Here is a 7,535-nt window from a genome sequence, read left to right as displayed (position 1 = left end):
ATGTATTTTTTGGAGAAACACACAAAGAGACGGAACTAGCTGTTGCATCAGATGGTTCAGGAAAAGAATTAACAATGTTATGTCATAGAAAGCTCGGGCATATGTCAGGATGATGATTGAAAATTATCTCAGAACGGAAGCTGCTGGAGGGACTTACAAAAATGTCATTACCCTTTTGTGAGCATTGTGTAACCAATAAACAACACAGATTAAAGTTTGACACTTCTACTGCAAGAAGCAAAAGCATATTGGTGCTGATTCATTCCGATGTTTGGCATGCACCGGATGTATTCCTAGGAGGAACGAGATACTTTGTCGCGTTTATTGATGATTTCTCTAGGAGATGTTAGGTGTATCAAATTAAGAAGAAATCAAATATTTTCCAAATCTTCAAAGATTTCAAAGCGCGAGCTGAACTTGATTCTGAAAGAAAATCAAGTGTTTGAGGACTGAAAATGGAGGAGAAAATACCAGTGATGAATTTGATGCATTTTGTCAACACGAGGGTATCAAAAGACAGTTTACGATGGCTTACACACTTTAACAGAATGGAGTGGCGGAGATGATGAACAGAACCTTGTTGGACAGAACAAGAGCTATGTTGAGGAATGAGGGTCTAGACAAGTCATTTTGGGCGGAACTAGTCAAAATCTCTTGTTATATTATCAATCGTTCTCCTTCAGTGACGATTGATCTAAAGTCTCTGATGGAGATGTGGACTGGGAAGTCGACTGATTATTCTCATTTTCATACATTTTGAAGTGCTATGTACGTTCTGTACAATGAGCAAGAAAGATCGAATTTGGATCCAGAAAATGTATCTTCTTGGGTTATGCTGATGGAGTAAAGGGGTTTCGCTTGTGGGATCATATTGTCCAAAAGCTTATCATCAGCAGGAATGTTATCTTCGAGGAAAATAAAGTAAAGGGAGACAAAGGAACGCTGAATTTAGAAATTACTATATTTCAATTGGAAAATAAGACGGACGAAAGTCAAATTTCTTGTAAAGCAGTACCAGAGCACGAAAAACAAGAATATGTTGAGTCTGAAGTTTCCAATGTGAGGCAGTCAACTCAAGACAGAAGACAACCAGGTTGTCTTTCAGATTATGTCACTGAAAGTAATATTGCATGTTATCTATTATCAGAGGATAGTGAGCCATCAAGTTTCCACGAGACTACTCAAAGTTCGGATGTATCCTTGTAGATAATAGCTATGTAAGAAGAGTTGGAGGCTTTATACAAGAATAAAACTTGAGATCTTGTTACACTACTACAAGTGAGGAAAACCATTGGAAACAGATAGGTCTATAAGATCAAGTGTGATGGCGATAACCAAGTGGAGCGGCATCGTGCTAGATTGGTGGTAAAAGAGTATGTTCAAAAAGAAAGCACTGATTTCAATGAAATATTTTCTCATGTGGTTCGACTTACAACATCCGGAGTAGTGTTGGCATTGTGTGTGGTGTTTGACCTACATCTAGAACAGCTAGATGTAACACCCCCGTTTCTTCATGGAGATCTTTCAGAAGAAATCTATGTGCTTGATAAGTGCATTTTGTGCATTTAAATTATCCTTATAATTCATATAGATTGTTAGTTTTCTTGGGCTGAATCATGCGTCTTTTGCTATTTTTGATGTGCTTGCAGGAATCTAGGTAAGGCTACTACATGAGCGTGAAAAAGAGCGAAAATTACGATTAGAAGAAATTGGAGGAAAATGGCCCAGCTCTGAAGGCAGAGAGACCCGCGCATATGCGCGAGTCAAGAGCGCGCACATAAGAAGTGAGACACAAAGCAAACCAGAGAAGGGAGCGCATATGCGCCGAACATGGGCGCGCATATGCGCCCGTGAAGGAAATCCGGATGAACAAAACAGAGGATTCCGCGCATATGCGCGGAGCTGGTGCGCGCATGTGCGCGCGAGAAGAAGCCCAGCACAGAAAGAGGCGCGCATATGCGCCGATTTAGGGCGCGCATATGCGTGCGACGCAGAATTCAGATTCATTAGGTTTTGTCGTGGGCTTTAAAAGGAGGGGTCGAAATCTTTGAAGAGGGGCGGACATATCACTCGAGAAAAGGAGAGAAAAAGTCAGAGCACGGAAGACGGAACGCGAAGAACGGAGATAGAAGACGCTGAATCCGGACACGAAGACGCGCTTCCATCTTTCCTCAACACGTTTCTAATTCGGTCTTTACTTTTACGTTTTTAATGATTACAAACAGATTTTGTATTGATTTAAATTCGAGTATGAACTAATTTTATTTTCTAGAGATTGACGTAGTCTTCGTTGAACCTATGTTATCGACGTTTTGAATTTTCAATGAATTAATTCATCGTGTTTATTTGTGATTTCTTGTCATTAATGCTTTTGAATTACTGGCCATAATTCGATTGATCAAATAATTAAGATCTAACACTCGAGAGAGGGGATTGAAATAAGAACAGTGGAAATCACAACGTTAGATGTATATAACGTGCAAAAGACGTATAATTCTGACGAATCCATAAAAGAATCTTGTTTGCATTTATTACGTGTTACGTGATTTTGAATAGACATATTAAAATCAGTAATAGGTAAAACAGTTCTATTTATCACTTGAAAAAGGGAATAGAAAATTACGAGTTCTTGGTTGGTAAACATGATGCGATTTAATAATATGTTAGTCAATTTTAATTTAGCATAGGGAAGACCGGACGAAATCATATCTCTAGATTGATCTACTCATTGAACTTCAACTGCGTGCTAAGAGTTCTCTGATTTGTTATTTGTTTTGAACTGATTATCAACTATCTATTTGAATTCTCTAAATAAAGTTGAACTATGTCAATTATGATAATTAATATACAATTTTAAATAATTACTATTCGTGGGATCGATATCTGTACTCAAACCAGTACTAAAACTTGACACCGTACACTTGCGGTAGTGAAAATACGCAACAATGCTTCAGCCAGAAGGTTCTGCGAAAAAAGGCAAAGAGAACTTGGTTTGCAAGTTGAAAAAATCCATGTACGGTCTCAAACAGGCATCGAGGTGTTGGTACAAGAGATTTAATTCCTAAATCACGAGCCTTGGATACAATAGACTAAGTGCAGACCTTTGTACGTATTTCAAGAGGTCTGATGATGATTATATTATTTTGTTGTTGTATGTGGACGACATTTTGGTAGCAGACCCCAGGCCCCAACAAAGATGAGGTCCAAGAATTGAAGGAGTTGGTTAAGAAATTTGATATGAATGACTTGAGAACAACAAACAAGATTCTAGGGATGTAAGTTCACCGAGACATAAGTAACAGAAAGATTTGGCTTTCCCAAAAAAATTATTTGAAGAAAGTCTTGCAACACTTCAACATGCAAGATAGTAAGTCAATTTCGACGTATCTTCATGTTAACTTCAAGTTATCCTCAGATATGTGTCCTAGCAATGATGTAAAGAGGATAGAGATGTCTCGAGTACCATATACATCAGCAGTGAGGAGTTTGATGTTCGCTATGATCTATACAAAATCAGACATTTCTCAAGTAGTGGGAGCAGTTGGAGCACTGTGAAGAGGATCCTTAGATATACATTAAGGGTACCTCAAATGCTGCATTATGTTATGAATGATTTGATTTTACACTCAAGGGCTATGTCGATTCAGACTAGGAGATCATGATAAGATGAAATCTACTACTGGTTATCTGTTTACACTTACACAGGAAGCAGTAAGCTGGGTTTCAAAACTGCAAACAGTTGTGACATTATCTACAACGGAGGCCGAATACATGGCAGCTACTCAAGATTGCAAGGAGGAAATATAAATTAAAAGGTTATTAGAGGATATCAGACAAAAACAAGAGAAGGTTTCTTTGTTTTGTGACAGTCGGAGTGTCTTGCACATCGCAAAAAATCCAGTCTTTCATTCCATGACGAACACATTGGAGTCCACTTTCACTTTGTAAGGGAAGTAGTAGAAGAATGAAGTGTTGATATGCAGAAAATCCATATAAAGAATAACATAGCTGATGTTCTGAACAAGCTAGTGACATTGAAAAGTTTGAGTGGTGTAGATCCTCAAATAGCCTAGCGAAAACGTAAGCATCAGAGAATGACAAGATTGAAAGGATGTGTGGAGATATGTTTGATTCTCAATCAAATCTTCAAGTGGGAGAAAGGAGAAATGTCGGCAAAGAAACACGTTTTGACATGAAATGCATTCATTTAGTCAATAAATGTGGGCATGTGAGTTGTTAAAATTGACGAAGGAAAATTCAGACAGAAATAACGTGTTTTTTATACGCGTCTTCACACGGACGAGGAGCTCTATAAATAGAGCTCCCTCCCCTCATTCTAAAATCATACATTCTTCGAGTTTTCTCTCATCTTTTAGCATTTGAGTACTTACTTCTATAATATTTGTGAGGTATTTTGTTATCTTGTATTAAGAGAGTGTGTATTCTTTTTGGAAACACGGTGAATGGTTATACACTATAAAATATTGTAGTTGAATCATTTTCATCTCGCCCATGATTTTTATCATAATAATTTTTAGAGGTTTTTCACGTAAATTTCGGTGTCCAGTTTTTATATCTTGTTTTCATATTATTATCTCAACTACCGTACGTGAGATTAGCATATACAACGCGTGTGCTATATTTTTATTTATATCGACAGTATGCCAGCCGAGCCTGAAGGGTTTATTCGAATACAATTGTGGGCATGATAAATGCTCTGCATGTATGTCAATTATTATTAGGTTATACGAAATATACCAAACCATATATGTAATTTTTATATTAAAAAAATTACAACACTCTCAAAGAATAAAATGGAGCCCTCGAGTGAAAATATTATAAGAGACAATGGAATAAAGCAAAACTATTTTATATAGGGTTTTCTAGAATTTTACGAGACCAAATTCTAACAACTGTCAAACATAAACACTTTTATTAATGTTAAATGATGTATTAATTCACCTCAAACATATGCTTGTGGGAATATTAAAATAAGGTTTAGCTTGCTCTCTAAGAAGATATGCCAAGATCTGTCACTCAATTGTTATCTAACATCTTTCACACTTGGTTTTTTTTTTTTTTTTTAAATGTATACCAAAAAGTTGGTCAAGTTAAAACTTTTAAAAATTGCGAGTGGAGAGATTTTAGATGATTACCTAGAAATTTCATTTTTAAGTGCCGAATAATAGAAATCTTACCTCCTAAAATAGACTTTTTATGTAGGGTCGATCAAAAGTTGTGATAGTTGGTAATCGAACGATATTTTAAAATATACAATAGTCTTAAGTGTTATATGAACAACGTACTTTTTAACAGAGATAATTGTTCTCAACAGGCTTGGTATATTAACTATTGTTTTAATTTATTTTTTTGTCATGTATATTTATCTTTTTGCTATTTAATCATCTATGTTGTCAAATCTTTTGTCTTTGTTCGTTTTTTATTTTGCAGTTTTAGTCATTTTTTGAATGTTGCAGTTGATGTACGATGGTGGCACATATGCAACACTAATGTGACACCAATATGGTTTACCATATGTAATATCACATCAACACTCAAAGATGAAAAAAGCTTGTGATTGTCAAAATTGAAAGATACGAGAGTAAAACTAAAATTTGACAACAAAAATAACCAAAATCACAAGATAAATCAAATTTACAAAACAAAAAACACACTTTTCCCTCCATCATAATCAATATTTTTAACTAAATCTTTTATGGCCCTTTTATTATATCATGATGTAATCCAGGTAAATCGAGTGAGCAAAAGTCGGGGTGATCCATTGGATGATGAGGTAAGGTTTAAGAAAAATGAGTAAGGTAAGGATGTATCTTGTGAGAAAAATATCTCTGTAACTATGGAGCTTCTACCGTGACCTGCAAACAATTAAATGAATTCGTGAATGAGCGTCGGAGGAGTGTCCGGCGTATCCACTCCGATGCTTAAGTCAGCAGGTGAAGAAGAATGATGAAATAGCTTATATATGTAGTGATATACGTGAGGTGCTCAAGAGTTCAGAATTTCAGAATATGTAAATGAGAAATGTATCTGCTATTTATAGAAGGATATCTCATCATTACCTTGTTTTCACTGCTCACCTGCTAAGTAGGGTAAGGTGGATGTCCATACCCTGTACTTCTGATGGCTTTCGAACCCATGTTGTTCTGACAGATAAGATAGTTCATACCGATACAATCGAGTGTGTGCGTTTCTCGAGGCAACCCTAGGTAGAAGCTCTTGGGAGCTTGCATGAGAGCCCGAGCGCTCAATTGCCGGGAAAAAAAATATCATGGGCATCCCCATGCCCGGCTGCTGAAGAAAGTAGTTTGCATATTGACTCTGACTTGGGCTATCCATTTAGTTTTTCGGGTAATCCATGACCCGGGCTCTTATGGGTATCATATCATAATCTAAAATTTATACTAAAAAAATTCAAAATATTTTTATAGAATAATTTAAGACATGATTTGACAACTATCCAAGCGATAAACGTGAGTCGACAATAATACGTGAATCCACTAAATTAAAGCCACATTTTTCAAATAATTTTTAACTACAGTGGTAGATTTGTTGCGCAGCTATGGAGATTGCCTTCCTTCCAGGTGATTACATCCCTAATCTTTTCTTTTGACTTTTGTTAATTTCCATTAATATAATATTACATTTTCTTTCTACTTTTTAACCAAGGAATATGTGTATATTTAATTGCCCAAGTGGCATCATAATCTCGTTTAAATTTATGTACACACACGCTAAATCTCTTTTGCAAAAAAAAAAAAAAATTATGATATCTACACCATTAATTATATTAATAAAAAAATTAAATAATACTTTGCAAGAGACAATTTTCATTTAATTATTATTCTAATATTGACCAATGTAATTATAAAAGTCTTAATTAGTGCTTGACATGCACAGTCAAATACAAATAACTTTTGCTATATAAGGAAGACGGGGTAGAACATTATAGGTGCATCAATTGAATAAAGACATCTTCTCCTCATATTCTCCATAGAAAAATATGTCTAGCTTTGAAGAATCCAATTTAAAATCTTACAAGTTTAGACTATTCGGGTTCGAGCTTGAAACCGGACGTGGTCGTGAGATGATGAGGGAGAAAGGGTTTAGTACCGAAGGTGACGAGAGCACGAATTCGTCGTCGGCGATGTCCTCTTCGGTGACCGAGAAATTGGGTTCGGACAAAACATCGACCGGAGTGCTCGAGCCGGAGGACAAGAAGTTGGAGTGCCAATATTGTGCCAAGGTTTTCGGAAACTCCCAAGCATTAGGGGGGCATCAAAATGCTCATAAGAAGGAAAGAATGAGGAAAAAGAGGCTTCAACTTCAAGCAACAAAGGCCAGCATCAATTATTATATTCAACCCTTTCACAATAATAAAATCACTCCTAATAGCAAGCTGTATAATTCGAATTACTCGACATGGCTTTACGATCCCTCATGTCGCGCTTTACCCGAATCCGCACCCCATGATAAACAGCAAATAAGTTTTCGCCCTTGCGATTATGATGATATCA

Source organism: Primulina tabacum, chromosome 13 (genome assembly GCF_025594145.1).
Source record: "Primulina tabacum isolate GXHZ01 chromosome 13, ASM2559414v2, whole genome shotgun sequence".
Taxonomy (NCBI): domain Eukaryota; kingdom Viridiplantae; phylum Streptophyta; class Magnoliopsida; order Lamiales; family Gesneriaceae; genus Primulina; species Primulina tabacum.
This window is presented reverse-complemented; position numbering follows the sequence as displayed.